Below are 16903 nucleotides of genomic sequence, written 5' to 3'. Positions count from 1 at the left end.
GGCTCCGTTCTGTGTTATGGAGATTCACTTACTGAGGCCTGAAAATAATTCTGAGGTAGATACTTTGGTTTTTTTTCACTGGATGAGAAGACAGAGACGGGAGAAACTCAAGGATGACACTTGCCAAGGTCACATGGTGAGAGGACGCAGGGGTTCCAGAAGCCACATCAAGGTCAAGCAGAGCCACAGGCTCTCCCAAGTGAGCCGCTGTCCAAAGGCGGACAACCAGCCCCGGAAAACAGGTCTCCGGGAAGCGTTAAGCAGGAACACGCGTGCGCAGGGCCCGTCTCTAAGACCGCTGGAGGCACAGTAAGACGCTTGGAGATGGTGTCCGGGACGCTCAAGCACAGGGTGGGCACCCAGAGCGAAGGGGAGTCAGTGGTGAGAAAGCGCTTGAGTTAAAATGGCCTGTGGCCCTGCCTTCTCCTGCTGGCAGGACAGGGGTCTCTGCCTGGCTTCAGGCTTCACGGGAGGCTGTGCCCACCCTTCTACTCCCTCCTGATTCTGCCTTGAGAGGGCGAGACTCAGACTGTGAATGGACCTTTCCTGACCTTTCTGATACAAATCAAAACTACTGGGGTTGCCCCTTCCGCTGGCTCCTTCTTGTGGCCCTTGGGACTACCTGGGGCTTGATCATTACAGAGGTCTTCAAATCCGTGTCCAGGACAACGGCTGCTCCTGTCCTCCCAGCTTACTCCTCTGTGCAGTCCGATTCAGACACCCTCGCTGTCTGACTCTGGGAGCCAGTGTGTACACGTGCAAAATCATGACAGCATCTTGGAATTCCAGTCCCCAAGCCCCACACCCCACACAGACACCCCACAGACATCAAGTCCCCAGGGCAGTGCTGCCCGAGCGCTTATCACATGTCCTTCCACCTTGTTCTGCCTCCCCACACAGGTCCCACGCTCTTCTCCAGCCCCCAAACCAGCCATCCAGAACCCACGTGGGTGCCCTCTCCTTCCCTCACTCCACCACCCCCCTGACGGATGGATCTAGCCACTCCCCTCTGTTCCCTGACCACTGCCTCCATCCAGGCTGCTCTCCCCCAAGACTCGCCCCTCCACACTCCAGTCACAGACAGGACACCCCCTTGTTTAAAACACTTCCGTGGCTCTACTGCTCTGCCCCGAGCCTTCCAGCAGCGCCCTGCCAGGCAACATCAAACCTCCACAGTGGACCTGCTCGCCTTGCGTCCTGTCCCGTCTTGCCCTGCTCTACACATCCGGTACCGAAAGCGCTAGGCCACCCGAGTACTTAAGTTCTCCAGATCACGTGGCCTCAACTGTGCCCACGCTGCTTTGCAGGTGTGGCTCCCTTGACCCACTGGTCACCTGATGAACTCCTGCTTTCCTTTCAAGTGCTTTCAGGTGGCATCTCCTCAGAGACGCCTTCTGAGCCTTCTCCTTACACCTGTGGCCCTTCCACCCTCCGCCCCATGATCTCACTATTAGGGGGGGTCCCGGGATCACACCTCACTCATTGTCCCCCCGGCTTCTCTGAAACTTGGACGAAGCTTCTCGGTACCAAACTCCATATGAAATTTCTTATTTGGACCAATTGTTCCAATACTCAAATTTACTTTATAGAAATAATGAATGTTAGCATAAACTTTGGCATTACATCTTACAAAATAAAAATCAGAAGGCCTTGGCTGGCTTCGAGCTCCCTGCTTATGGGGAGTCTGCTCTCCCTCTTCCCCTTCCCCCACTTGTGCTCTCCCTCTCACTCTCGCTCTCTCTCAAATAAATAATAAAAAATTTATATAAATAAATAATAAATAATAAATCTTTAAAAAAAATCAGAAGTCTTTTCTTACATGCTTGGAGCAAGTAAGGAAGCTGAATCAGCTGTGACAAGTATTTCTGGAAATCTCTTTTCTCTCCAAGAAGGTGTAAGACAATGAATGAAACAACCAAAGGAAAAAAAACCCACCTCTGTGCTATTTCCAAAAGAGAACTGAGCCCAGGGATGGGGCTCCAAGAGACCACAGGTAACTGGGAGAGGGGTCCTTGCCAGGGGGAGCTTAGGGCCAGCCCTGGTGCTGCCATCCAGGTGACACATAGTGAAGACACTCGTGGGAGAGTCTGGCCTGTGGTCTTGGAATCGGGGGCCACAAGTGTACCCATTTCTGAACTAGAGGCTCCCTGGATGTCAGAGGAAGCAAGGCACGAAGGGACTTGTGCAGTGTGCTTGGGAGAGCTTGGTGGTCCCCTTGGTTCCCCCTCAGTCCCCTCATTCTCCTTGGAGCGCAAGAAGAAGAGTCTCCGGGGCTTCACACAGAGGAGCACAGGGGCTAGAAGAGAAGTCCCAGCCCCGCTGCCCCTGCAACTAAGGAGGGTGAGACACAGCTGCCCCTCTGAGCAGAGCAAGGTGAGGCTGAGCAGCCCTTGAGAAACCCCCACGTGTCCTCTACAGGACGATGACCACACTGAAGCCCACCAATCGCAGACCGGTGTCTCTCTCTGCTGTCCCTCCTCCCTGACCCGGCACCCCAAAAATGCTACAGGAAGCGGAGGGAGCGTGTAGACTGCATTACGGTTCACATGGTTAGCTGCCCCTCCCCGCAAGGACAGTCTGCAGGACAACGCCCCCAGTCAGGCCATGTGACTAGCTTAGACTGACGAATATGAGCGAAAGGGACAGCCTCCACTTTTGAACAGAACTTTTCCCCTGAGTTCCTTTGTACTGAGACTGGCAACTTCCGGATAGAGACTCCTCCTTTGGACGAGGTCCCGGATGGGGAGAGCAGCACGAGGAAGAAACCTTTGCTCCTATCGCCCACTGAGATGGTGATGGTGTGTGTTCTAGGGTGACCGACTCTTCCGTCTGCCTCAGACCTTCCTACTTGGGCACTGGAAGTCCCGCCTCCCAGAAAACCCCTTTGTCCCTGACAAACCAGGACAGTCAGTCACCTAGGTCCTCCAGTCGTATCTATCCTTCATCCTAAGCTGACTGACAGGGGCAGGAGGGAGGAAGCACAGTTGGGATGAAGGAGACACAGTCGGAGCAGAGCCCCTGATCTGGGAGGAGGAAAAGGGGACAGAGGTGTTCACGCTGGACTCATTTTAGCTTCACGATAACCTACCCTTGATGGTGCTCTTCACCCCAATTTTCCAGATAAGGGCCGAGGAGGCAAAGCTATCTTGCTCCAGATAACCCGGCTAGCCGGTGGGGACTACAACCCAAGTGGGTCTGGCCCTGGGCGAGTTCTTCTGATTACCACACCACTGCCAGTCCCGCCTCCAAGACCACCCCACACAGTAAAATATAACACCCCTCAAATGAGGCTACCTGGGGAAGGCATGAGGGGAAAGAAGAAAAAGTAATCCTAGTTCAGGAGAGCCACAGAACCTGAACTGACATGTTGTCCCTGGGCTTCCTGGCAGGAGGGGCGGAGAAGGAAATGTACAGCCCTCACACTCGCTGGCAAGCCTATCCGATCAGTTCTCGGGGACAGACTGAGCAGGCAGGGCAGTCGCTCGGGGAGGCTCTCTTAACGGGACCTGAGGAAACCAGCCCTACGAAAGAACAGAGCGCTTCCCCTTTTAAAATGGGACCTCAGTGAAAGGCTGTCCCCCTCTTTCCCCTACCTTCAGGTGTGACAGCTTGTGAAGCCCCGGGGTGTCATGGGGGCAGTGGCTTTTGATATTGTGGCTCCATAAAGGGGCATGGCTTGGAAAATATGGAGGCTCATGAGTGGGCACCCCGATGACCCTGTCTCCTAGCTGTCTGCTTACTGATCTGCTTCCCCCCAGTAAGGGGCTCCTGTGTGCCCATCACTGCATCCCACAACCTTCACGGGCTGGCCCTGGGCACAGGTATGTTCGGGAAGTACTTTCCCTCCCCCGCCTTGAGAGCCTCGGCAGGTGGACCTTGGCCCCCTCCTCCACATTCTCCGCTTTGTGCTGCTGGTGCCCAGCTCCGGGTTTACTGAGGGAATGGGTGAGGAGACGCTCTGGTCTGTTCAGGCAGTGGTGGTCTCTGAGCAGAGCCAAGAGGCTAGAGGGGGCTCTGTATCCTCTGCAAGTCTACCTTTGCCCTCCTCAGTCACTCTGACGCCTGTGGGGGGGTTCAGCTGCCTTGCTTTGCAGCAGATGCACCTAGAGAATGTTCTCCCAGAGAGACCAGGTGCCCTGAATCTAAGGTAACTGGTGTTTGCATTAGGATCACTGAACAAGCGTTTCTCTAGCCCCCAGGGCACTGGGGACAGAGGGAGGAATCCATAGTCCTAATGTTCAAGATTCCCTCAATCTAGTTAGACAGACAGGGTCTAAATCAAGATGTGACAGCATGCTCACTGCGCTAGGAAGGGCCACGCTTACGGTGGCTCTGAGCAGCGCGCTGCCCAAGTCCAGGATGCGCCCCTGCTCTCGCTAAGTGGACGAGATTTGCGGCGCCATTCTGACAAATTACCAGCAGGTGGCAGTCAAGTGTCTCGAGGAAGGAGGGCCCTTCCTGGCGGTGAAACATAGGTAAGGTACAGGAGCAGAGTGAAGGAGAAAATACTCAGCTTATTGATTAGCAGGTGTGTGCGTGGTGAGGGTTAGGGGAGGAGAAAGAACGAGGGAGGCGGAGAGGCTTGAATCAGGTGCTGCAGATGTCTCCCTGGCAGACTGGGTGGTGGGAAGTCCGTTCTGAGCCAGGGAGAGAAGCCTTGGGAGTGGCTGGTAGGGGCCTGGGGAGCACTATTTGTGGTCCTTGTGTCCCCCGTCCTCCAGGCAGCTGGAGACGCTTGGGACTCCCAAAATCAAACACAAAGCAAGGAGGCTGCTTTTGGAAGCACACGGCTTGGAGGGCCAGCTCAGAGGGTCTCAGAGGGGCAGGATTTGTAAATCCTGCGGTATTTCGTGAATGAAAACAAGGTTCTTGCAGAAAAGATCTCCAATAGCATTGATGGAGGAGAATCTACAGAATTCCAGTCTCCAGGGGCTCCTGAGGGCTGTTAGAGGGATTCAGGGATGTCACTAAGAGTCACAGCATGGAGCATGCACCTAGCCCAGCACAGTGCTTAGTAAATGTTTGTTGAATGAATGTAAAAGAGAGACCATCTTGGACCTTTGCCAAGTCTATCACTGAAGTACAGGAAGGAGAACCTTTCTTCTTCTATTTTTAATATACAGAATAAGAGAGCCTGGCCCTAAAGATGGGGGAGGAACACTGTCCACCAAAAAACTTATTGCTTGAAGTTGAAGAAAGTTCTGGAAAACATCTGCATCTTGTTCTAAAGGAAACAAAAGGATGCACTGCGGTTATTTCACAGTCACCTGCAAGATTCTGGTGTGAGGGGGAGCAGAGTCAAGATGGGGAGGCTTTGACAGTGCTCTGAGTCTCAGGTAAGGGCTGCAGATGGAGGCAGGCTGGGACAGGCGGCAGGGCTAGCCCCAAGGAAGGCTGAGACTCAGAAGAAAAGGGATACATGCCTTCTCTGAGAATGGGGGCAAGGCTGAAAGACAATGGGAAGAAGATGGAGTGGTGTTTATCCCGAGCCGGTGGACCCGGCCTGTGAGGCCCCCAGTGCCATCTCAAGCAGGAGCTGGGGAAGGGCTGCGGTTCTCCCCCTGGCAAGGGGGGCAGGCAGGGTGTGGACAAAAGGGCAAGATGATGGGCACATGCACATGAAAAGGGAGGACAGGGCAGTGGTCACGGCAGGGCTTCTGGAACCACACACCTCAGGTTCAAATCCCAGTTCTGCCACCAGGAGGTGTGTGTCCTGGGCCAGTTCCCCGTTCTCTGGGAGCTGCAGGAGGAGGAGGCCTCCTCACAGGCTGAATGAGCTCCATCTCTGAAAAACACTAAGAATGCTCATCACGTTCACTGTGCTTATTGAGATGGATGACCTCACGCTAGTGTGAAAAGGAAGGGTAGAAGGCCATGGAAAGGTAGGCTTTGATGTCAAAGAAAGCAAACTCAGAAGAGAGATTTTGAAATAAAGGAACTCAGACATGCTAAGAGCAAACAGAGGATGTGGCTTGGCGGCAGAGTGCTGGCTGTGGACGTAAAGTGTGGACGTAAAATGTGGACGTAAACTTAACATTGAGGCGATCCAGGACAGTGGGCTGTGGGGACCGTGAGGGAGCCCACGGAGCGGGGCTGGGGAAAGGCCGGAGAGAGGGATCTGGGAGTGGGGTGGGGAGGGGAGGCTGGAGAACAGCCCAGAGGCCAGCATTTTGCAGCAGGAAGCACTGAGGACTCATAACAGTTGGAAAGCTGAGCGGTATTTCAGGAGTCCAACCCTTTCGTTTTACTTGAATGAAACCAAAATACAGAGAAATAGCTCCTCCTACAGAAAGCTGGGAATAGGATCATGAGAAACTGAAGTCAGTGGGTGATAAGAACAGAATTTTGAAGCTGCCCAGGAAGGTGAGATGAGAAAGCACAGGACAGCGATTTCCCTACAGAGATGGGCACCACAGCTGACAGCTGCTGCCCAGGGCGGGGCTGCCTTGGGGGCTCTGGGGTGAAACAGTGACACCCCAGAGGTGTTGGGGGACAGGGAGGTCGACGTCCCCCTTATGGCCCACCTACCACAGATTTCGCTGATAGGTATGGAGGCCTCAGATGGCTACCACAGGCCCAAGGTTCTAAAGCAATCCATGCAAGGCAATTTCCTGAGTGCCCACATATGCCAGGTCGTTGGTACAGGGAAAGAGCTGAGAATTTGAGCAAACTGCATGCGGCAGTCAAATTTCCATCAGAGACAGTGTTGTAATAATGAAGACACTGTTAGTGTGTGGGTCCACAATCATTCATTAGTCTTTCAACAAATATTTGCTGAGAGCATCCAAGTGCCAGGCACCGTTCTCTGCAAGAGGACTGTGGATGAAGACACAGAGATCCTTGTCCTCATCCGGTATACATTCTGGTGAGGAAGGCGAGCAAAAGAAGTGAATAAGTAAATCACGCTGGGAGGTGGTGAGTACTGGGGAGAGAGGTCAGAGTCGGGGCAAGAGGAGCTCTGGAGATGGAGGTGGTCAGGATCTGAGGAGGTGAAGAGTGGAGGGAGGAGCACTCCAGCCCAGGAAGAGCCGGCACAAAGGCAGAGAGGGAGCTTAGGGGCATCAGGGGACCAGCCCTGAACCAGGGTGGGCACAGACCCCAGGGTGCCTGAGAACCCCTGGTGAGGGCCTTGGCTTTGACTCTCAATGGAATGAGGGGTGGTAGGCTCCCACCTGGGGTTAAGCCTGGCTGCAGGGTTGAGAAGAGATCGTGCCAAGGGGGACCTGTGTGTGCAGGCCCCACGTGTGTGCAAATGCACACGTGGAGTGTGCACATCTGCCTGGTGTGAGCTTGGACACGCATGCTTGAGAGCATGCACGTCAGTGCGTGTGACTTGCTGTCAATTCCTGGTGTATTCCGGAGGAACAGCTAACCGGACTTCCGGATTTTTTCTGGCATGAGGGGCAACAGCCAGTCCATGAACGGCACAAAGGCTCCCAAACTATGGGGGCCACTGGGTGTGGAGGTCCAACCTGAGCTCCACTTGCCAGGCCACATGCTCTGTGTGATAGCTAGAGGGAGAGGGGCCTCCTGCTGTCCACCTATCGGCCAGAAGCTTGTTGGTCAGGGGACTGCTAAGTGAGAGGCACACAAAACGTCTTGGTCACAGCACAGTCTACACGGCTGAGCGCTGTGCTCGCACCGCCCGCCCATCTGGAGTGGAGACTACTTCTGTGACTGTCAAGTCATGCTGAAGATCGTGCCAGCCTGCTAGGGGCTGATGTGGTCTTCAACTACGACCTTTCAGGAAAGGCATTATTATCAACATTGAGTATAAGACGGCACTGAGGTTCCAAGAGGTACATCCACTTGTCTGAGATCACACAGACAGGAGGGGAAACAGGGACCCAACCCCAATGTGCCCAGCTCTAGAGCTGAGCCGCTACACATGCTTTGTGTCTTTAGGGACTCTGCAGAGAAAAGCAAAAGGTCTGTCCCAAGAGGGAGATGTAGGGCGGGGCCAGCGTATACCCCTCCCACCTCCCTCCTACAACGCCAGGATGTCAAAACACAGAGCCAGGACAGGAATTGACCACAGTGCTGGGGGAATGGCTGGTGTGTTGAATAGATGGTCCTTTCCATTTTGACTCCCAACAACTGGAAACCTTTCTCAAATGTCCTTGCTGTCTTGCGGGCACAGTTTGAGGAAGACAGTTTCATCTTGTGATGAAGCTCAAGGCCTTCCTCCAGTCCCCAGATCTCAGATGTTGTTCTGAGCATGTCCTGACCCCAGGAGTGACCCTGCAAGTTCCTCTTTCAGCTCAAACGGAATCAACTTGTTTTCCTTCATTCCTACATGAGGAATAAAACAATTATTTCAGTGATTTCAGTTTCATTTTTCTGAGCTTTGGTTACAGCAAGGGAGTGGTACGTCCAAGGATCTGAAAAAGCAGGAGCTCTGGAGGTACTGTTTTGAGAAAATATTCAGTGCAAAAGCTGAAGCCACACATTGGGCTTGGATTTTGTGCCAGTCAGTGCTGTTTCATGTAGTTTTCAAAGAAGTAACGAATTCTCAGAGACTTAAGTAAATTGCCTGAATTTCTTAGGTCATGAGTGAGAAAGCCAGGATTCAAACAGATTCAAACCCAGGTCAGTGACAGGGGAAGGGCTGTTATCTTATCTTAACTAAGCAAAACAAGACAAAACCTCTTATGAATCATTAAAAACAAATACCTCAGTGGAAAATGAAAGAATAGAAAAAGGTAATTCACAAAATTCACACAATTAATTCATGCAGGCAGAGGCCATAAAACAACATGGCAAAGGGCAAGGAGGCTGGCTGGTTCTCCTTTCTCTAAAAATCTACACACAGATGTTTTAAAAAAAAAAATATGTATGTTCAGGTGGGTGTGGTAAAACAAAACAAAACAAAAACCCAGAAACGGCAAAGACAAAGAAAGATGATGAAGACCATGTTTCAAACTCTTTAAAAAGAGTACATATTTTCCAGAAGGGACAGGGCAAATATCATTTTATTTCTCCGACAAAGGATGCTATTAAAAATTCTGACTTCCATTACATATTCTTACATAAAAGAAATTTTAAGAGAAATGAAACCATTTTTTAAATTTAATTTTTATTTTTTATTAAAGTTCCCCCTTCCCCCAGGGCCTAGTTTAAAGACTCATAAAGTTCTACAAGGCTATTGGAAAAATATCTGTCCCCAGGTTTTCCTCCCTATTCCCCCACCCATTTCCAGAGGCAACCAATTACGGAAAGTACATCCACATTTCTGAACAGCAGCTTATGGCACCGTGACCCAATGACACTGCGGTCTCAACCAGGATCTATTCACGTCTCGCCATGGAAGAGGAAAAGGCCCCTCTCTTCCATTTTATCTGTCATTATAGGCACAAAGAGGAACCTACTCTCCCATTCAGCCAACAAAGTTACATAATTATTTGGGGTAGATGAATATTCGGCTTTTATATTTACTAAGATCACGCAAGTCCTAGGCTCAGTGGAGGCATGTAGGATATTCTGACCCCTTTCCTTTGTTGCATACTTCTTTGGTTCTCTTTGGTGTTAGTCCTTTCTAGAATTAAAATATATATATATGAATGTATATATATTTAACCAATCTTTCTACATTTGTCTAAGTCTCCCTTCAGCTTGTTCAAAGAACCTATTTCTTCTCATTTCGGGTCATTCTAAGGTTTCTCCAGCTAATTTATAAGCTAATACACACACCGGCCTGGGTACATACATACTTCCTCTCTCATACTTTCAAAGATTCAATACAAATATTTTAACATTTCTTCACCCTCTTGAAATTTGTAAATAATATAACCTACCAGCACTTATAATTTCATAAACAATCAACACAGTACCCTAACTATAATACAAAGAAAAAAGGAAACGTTAGTTAAAATAAGATACTACACACAGAGTCAGTAAACAGATATTGGGTATAGCTACCGTAGAAGACATGATGAAAGATGTAATGAGGTGCTTGGACCTATTTATAAGAACAGGTAAACCTCAGATGCTTGGTAGTTTTGTTCCTAGAAAATTCAGTGTATATTAAAAACATGCAAAAATTACGTATGTTTATGTTTAAAGTGGAGTCAGATTCCAGGCTCAGATACTTGTAAACATGAATGCCAATGAACTTTAGGAGGTTGTGTAGCAAGTTGGACAATCCTTTGTTCTCCATTGGTTACCCCTAGCAAATCTGCTTCTCCTCTGGTAGCCCTGTCCTGCATCCCCTTGACAGCCAAATCGCCTATACATTCCCAAGATGTCCTATAGGGGGCGCTACGTACCCATTCTGAACCAGTAGCTGGTTCAACTCCTCTCTTTTCTACAAAGAGAAGGGGCAAAGAGAGGTTAAGATATTTACCCAAAGCCATATAGGAAACTAGCAGTAGTCAGGACTAGATAAGGAGAAGGGGCAGACAAGGGAGGAGAAAGGAAATTATTCTAATATTCATATTTATGAATTGCTGGACATCGTGCCAGATGCCTTTTGTTAGGCTCCCTGGTATCTCACCATATCCTCTAACCTCAGGGATTAGTTCTATTACCATCCCTAATTTTCAGATACAGACACCACATTTCAGGGAGGTTAGGCCCTTGCTCAGGGCCCCATTTTTGTTAACAACAGAATTCGATTTTCTCCAGTCCTTTTTCTATTGCTTTAAGCTGCTCTCCCTCCAGGTCTCTGGGCCCCCACCTTGGGGACCAGGTGGCTCACTTTGCTACTTCCATCTTTAGGAACTAGTAACTGGCTGCAGGCTGTCTGAGAAGCAAAGAGCAGAAAGAAAGATGGTTCAATCCCAGTTTCTCAGCCCTTCAGTTTCAGCCAGTGTGTGGCCTGGGCCCAGGGGTTCCTGAGCACAGGAAACAGACTCTTGATGAGGTCGTAGATGCCTGCAGGAGCCCAGCCTGACCTGCCAGAGGTCAGGCCAGGACAACCGTGACTGCAGGAACTTTTCCTGCCCCAGAAGGCCCCTGCTCCACAGGCGGTTCCACACTCCACAAGATGGCAGACATCCAAGGGGCTGGAGCTCACACCACAAATACAGGAAAGGCCAGACAGTGAGCGAGGCTTGGTCACCAAACCTCGCGGTGTCAGGTGTGGGGAGCACTCCAGAACAATCACTACAGTTTCATGGTATGTCTGCCTCCTTTTAATTACCCTCCAGATCATCCCTCTGAGAAGACAGTGTTATTCCCAGCATCCAGAAGAGGAAACCAATTCCACAAGTGACTGGCAGCTCATTACACAGCTGGCCAGGGGCAGTGCAGGCCAGACCGGCCCAGACCCCCTCCCTCTCCTGTAACCTTTAAAAACCCTTCCTGATCGATGCATTTCAGAAAAATGCGTCTTTGGCACTTACCATCCAGCTTTGGCAGGCAGGTTCCTCTGCCCCATAACTGCTGGGGTCGTCCTGTGACTGAACAGTGGATCAGGTGCTTGAAGAGGGGTCCTGTCTGATGGTCCTTGGGCACCTTTCTCCCTCCACTTTTTGGCCACAAAACCATGACTAAGCACTTTCAACAAGGAACCCATTGCTTCAGACTTCACGTTCAGGAAAAGAAAATATACACAGCCCCTATTTGTCACCCTGATCTAAATGTACCCCACAGGGGGCCTGACAGAGCTCAGATGGACCCATTTGCTGATGACCGCGCACGGGCCTCGGCCCCGCCATCCGTTTTGTGCAAACAATCTCTGAGCACGTTTCACAGAAAAGGGTTCAACTCAAGCTCCGGTCAAATGATTTCCTGCAAAATAAGCCCAAGTAGGGCCAGCCCCAGGCTCGTGCGCCGCCAGCTTACTGTGAGCACTCAGGGTGTAGAACAGAACAGCCCACTGGGGCCAGACCGCCCGGGGCCCCATCTCTGCCCTGCTGCTTACTGGTGTAGCTCTGGACAAAAGCTGACCTCTGTTCCTCAGTTTCCCCGTGAGTGAAATGAGGATATTGGCGATGCCCAGCTCCCAGAGTGGTCGTGGGTGGTAATAGTGACATTCGTGAGAGCTGAGAATGAGAATGGAGCCTGACACAAGGTGAGGCTCAGGCGGCCTATTCCCAAAATGAACATTGACCGTCCCGTCACGGAAAGAACGGCCGAGGGCACCCTGCGAGGGAGATAAAGGGGGCAGGGAAGAGGGTCCGGGAGCACTACTTCCAACCTTCGAAAGTGGAACAATGCCACGCCCGCAGACCTTTGTTCTGGATTGCTGCAAAGGGCTGACCTAGGTCAACGAGGAAACAGAGCCAAGAGGCAGATTTGGATTAGAATAAAGAAGGATTTTCCCACAGGCAGACACGTCCACAAAGAGGGAGCAGGATGCCTGGTTCTGTGGGCTCCTGAGGGGGCTAGGGGCCTGGCTGCCTGTCATGAACCCCGCACATGGGGTTTTCCTGCACAGCAGAGTGGCCAGGGACAGTGACCCCGGATGCCCCTTCACACTGGACCATTCTATCACTCTGATAAGAAGCAAGTAAGTGCTGATAGCCAGGGAGTGGCCCATCAGCCCGAGGGAAGGAGGAGGGACTTTGGACTGTCTTAATGTACACAACCTTCAGGACTTTCACTTCTTGTCTCAGAACCTACTGGGCGGAGAGGCTGGCCTGGGTGTCCTTGGTGTCTGGGGCTGAGCCACACACAGGAGGAGATGCCGGGACACAGGGAGATGGCCAGGAGCAGGGAACAAGAGAGGAAGGGGCCCATCTGCTCCCTGAACACTGATTCGGGAAGTATCCTCCATCATGAAATATTATCAACTTTATAAACTACAAAAACAGAAAATATTTTAAAAAGTAGACAACATTTTGTCAATGAAAAATTATCAGACTGTATAAAAACTACAATATAAGATTCTGAGACTAAAGCTCATCAGCTATTCCCCAGGTATCTCCTGTACAAGTGTTACCGCTAATTCCTAGGTTCCCAGCTCCGAGGCCTGAAAAGCAGATCAGCAGCAGAAGGTATGAAAAGATTAAGGAGAAACAATTTGTGGAGATGACACCGGAGACATCCTAGGTACTGACTTCCAATTCTTTGTGCCTCCTGTAAACGCCTGCAAATATTTTTGGGAGAAGCACTGTCTGGAGCTATGAGAAACTTCCTGGGCAGGAAGACAGAGAACATATCCTTTCAGAGAGAAGGGACTCACTACTCTACAGGCTCCAGCCTGAGTAACTCAGCCCCCCACGCCACTGGATCTGCAGGGATTGGCCCTCATTCCCCTCTCCCCAACCCCAATCTCCTCTGCCTAGTGGCTTCCTGTCCCAGCTCATCACTGTCCTTCACTCTCTGGTCAGCTGGCTGCCTGCGGCGAACCCCCACTGCAGCTTCCTCCCTGTAAGCTCTCCTCCCTGCTTGCCCCTCACCTTGCTGACTGTTACAGCCTTAACTTGGGCCCTGGGCACCCCACTCCTCCTGGCCTACTCACATCCTCTAAAACAATTGACCTCCAGCACTGCCAAGAGGTGACTTTTCCAGAAGCTTCCACAGTCCAGCCTTCCTTCTAAAGGTTTCTGTCCCTCCCTCTGCCTCCTCCCAGCTGGAAACAGAGAACTGACCCGCAGAGCGCACTCTGGCCAGGCACCATGTGGGCCCATTAGCCCAGGGCAAGACAGAGACAGGGTGCAGCTCCCGGGCCAGCTCTACCCCATGGATACTGGCTGCCTGGAATGCTGCAAAAGGAGGATTCTGAGGGTCTGAAGGAAGCCACCGTGAGGGAACCCGAGGACTGGGAATGGCCATGCCCGTGTCACCCGCATGCCCTCCCAGTGCGGGCCAGAGCACTCTGCGGCCCCCCGCCCATCTGTCCCCAGCCCGTGCTCCAGCCTGGCACTCCCTTTGGTATTCCCATGAGAGCTCTTCAATGATCTGCTTTCAGGCGTCCTCCCAAACCACCATATTCACCTTCCCAGCACCGCCACGCCGCCATACTCTATCTCCCCCAACAGTCAGCAAATGTGCTGCACCTTCTTTCTTTAGAAACTTTACGGCCTCCAAAAAGCTTTTCCCAGTGGGTCAGAGAGCCCCTGATTCTATCTCTGCCTTAGTGTCCAAAGACACACATTCCCAAGTCCCCCTCGCACCATCTCCCCCACTCATCTAGCTGGCTGATGGACGCACACAACCCTGTCTACTCAAGCAGATGGTGACTACTGGATGGTCTCGATGTTTGTCGGAGACAGTAAACCCTGCAGGACAGAACTCAGATCTGTTTAGCTCACTGGCTCTGAGCCTGGCATAGGAGGGCTCTGTTAGGGAAGAGCACGGAGACCAGAGCCCCAGCCCCACTCTGCCCTGACTTGCTGTGGGTCAACGGGAAAGCCGCTCTCCTCTCTGGGCCTCAGCTTTGCCACCTAGACTAAGATGTACTTGAGCTTGGGGCCCCTGAAGTCTCGTCGGGCTCTCAGACACAAGGAGAACGCAGGCCACGAGGCTCTGGATTCGCGTCTTTTATGATTGTGTGGGTAATAATCACTTAGTGGGAAATCACAGAACAGCGGTGTAGATCCGCCATTGCAAGGCGTGAACTCGTTCATGCGGGTACTGAGCGCTATGGGATGTGCGCTTGCATAGCTAAGTATAATGGACAATGAGGAGTGATTTTCTCTCCCTTTGAGAACATAAGTACACTCTTCTATATTTATACATTCCATCTCCTAATTTAGACAGTGTAGAACTTTTTCTGATCAGCGCTCACTTGCCAATAATTTCGCTCTACATCTAAATGAAGAATAGGAGTCATATAAGTTCACAGATTGAATGGATGGCTGATTTACAAAGCCCTCAAAATGTGGCTACAGGCCGATGCTGGCAACCCCATAATTAGATATGGCATGCTCTGCGATGATGTATTTTTTACTGTTTTTTAATAACTCAGCTCTCCTTCTGGGATGAGGGGAAAAATGGAATTTGTTAAAAATAAATCGAGATTTAGTGGCTTTTCAGCCTTCTGCTGCTTGTTGCTCACAATAGTCTATAAATAAAAGAAGCCCTGCCCTATAGTGCACTGTAAACACCCACAGACGCTCAGAGCCAAATTCTTCCAATTATGACCCTGTGCCAGTTGCCAAGCTACTGCGAGGACCCACTTGAAAGGCGGCCATCTAGGCCATCTCCTGATTAAGCCGCCCAGCAGCAAGGAGGAAGGCCTGCTGCTTTGGCACCGTATCTAGTCTGAAATAATTGTTCCATTTTCTTGAAATTAAGCCCTTCCCTTGTGATCGAATTACAATTCAGAGGTAAATGAAAAACTAACCACCTGTCCATCCGTCCATCTGCCTGGGTCACGGATGCGTAGGAGAGCCTGGGCGGTCACATGCTGGGCTGAAATCAGGCGGCACGAGTGCATTCATGACAGTGTCTCTAACCGCACTGAGCAAATCAAGGTCAAATAAAAGTAGGTCAGCTGGGAACATGACAGGTGAGTCACAGGCAGCCTGTCCTTCTGCTCAGCACCTCTCCTCACTCATCAGTGTGGGTCCCCCTGGTTCAATGCAGCAGACTGAGCCAGTCATTTAAAAAATCCGTATTCTACCCCTGGGAGGGACGATATCAAGTGTCAGGCCGGCAGCTCTGTGGTTCCAATGCCAATGGGCGAGCTGGGACGGCCCCTGCTGCCTGGCTTCTGTGGCCCCGACCAGCCCTTAAAACACGCAGCTGAGAAGGAGGAGACGGCTGTGTGCCACAGTCTTTCCGAGAGAGAAATTACTTCCAGTTCCTTAGAAACCAGAATGCTCAAAGCAGCGCTGGAGCAAAACGGGCTCCGGCTAGAAACTCATCCCCTCTCTCCTCCCTTCGGTGTCAGCTCCACCGGGTGAGCAAAGGCCCTGAGCCACAGTTCCAGCCCCAGAAGCTCTCACAAGGAACGCGGGGCTCATGGGTGAACAAAGTCCGCCCCAAAGAGAACGGATATGAGGTCAGAGTTTCCAAACTCAAAACTGGGACCTATACTTTAAGGGGTAGGGCTGTTCAAAGCTGGAAAGCCTGGGATCTAGGGGTCACAAAGCATGGAGCCTCGTCCAAGAGGTCTCCTCTGACTGTCCAGGCTAAAGTGGCCCCTCCTGGGATGCCTGGGTGGCTTAGTTGATTAAGCGTCTGACCTGATTTCAGCTCAGGTCATGATCTCAGGGTTGTGAGATCGAACCCCCATGGCCGGGAGGTGGGGTGGGGGTGTGGGGGGGGTCTGAGCTCAGCAGGGAGTCTGCTGAAGATTTTCTCTCTCTCCCTCTCCCTCTGCCTCTCCAGCCCCACTCTAAAATAAATAAATAAATATATATATTTTTTAAAAATGGCCCTTCCTATGAGTCACCCACCACCTATGGGTTCTCATTTCCTCATTTCTGAAATGGTCTCATTTCTTTGCCTCTCCTCAGATAAGAATGTGAGCATCTCAAAAGCAGAGACCACTCCCCCCCGCCCCCACCCCCCATCTTGTTCTCGAGTATTTCCAGAGCAGCCAGAATGGTGACTGGCTCGTAGGTGCTCAACAAACATTCACTGAGGAAACGGAAAGAATTCATCCCAAACCTCCGTGAGCGCGTTCTATGGACTGATCTCCCTCAGCGCTCACAGCAGTGCAAAGAGGTGAAATCTTTCCCTCTTCTGTAGCAATAAGAAAATCGAGGCTCAGAGAGGGTGCGTGTTTTTACCAGGGCTGCACGTCTAATGAGTTCATGGAGCTGGAATTCCAAGCCAGGCGTGAAAAGTTCTAATCCTAGCTTCGAAGTGAGCATCTGTTGCTTTTATAATTTAGAAAAAGCAAGAGGGAAAAACTTTAGAGGAAAAACTACATATCAGAAAGAGCTTCACATCAAAGGACCCTATGTAGGACAGATCTGGTTCCTGTGTTGCCGAACCTCAGCCCCACCTCTGTCTGCCAGGGGCATTGGCACCACAGCCCCTCAGCCAGAGTGGAGGAAGGGTTCTT

General features: G+C 51.1%; 1 protein-coding gene across 6 annotated transcripts in view; it reads right to left on the bottom strand.

Moving 5' to 3' along the window:
- BMAL1 (basic helix-loop-helix ARNT like 1) overlaps nt 1-16903 on the bottom strand; it is a 98127-nt gene that overhangs the window by 33187 nt on the left and 48037 nt on the right. The window lies entirely within an intron of this gene.

The sequence above is a fragment of the Lutra lutra genome, chromosome 10 (assembly GCF_902655055.1).
Source record: "Lutra lutra chromosome 10, mLutLut1.2, whole genome shotgun sequence".
NCBI lineage: Eukaryota > Metazoa > Chordata > Mammalia > Carnivora > Mustelidae > Lutra > Lutra lutra.
This window is presented reverse-complemented; position numbering and strand designations above follow the sequence as displayed.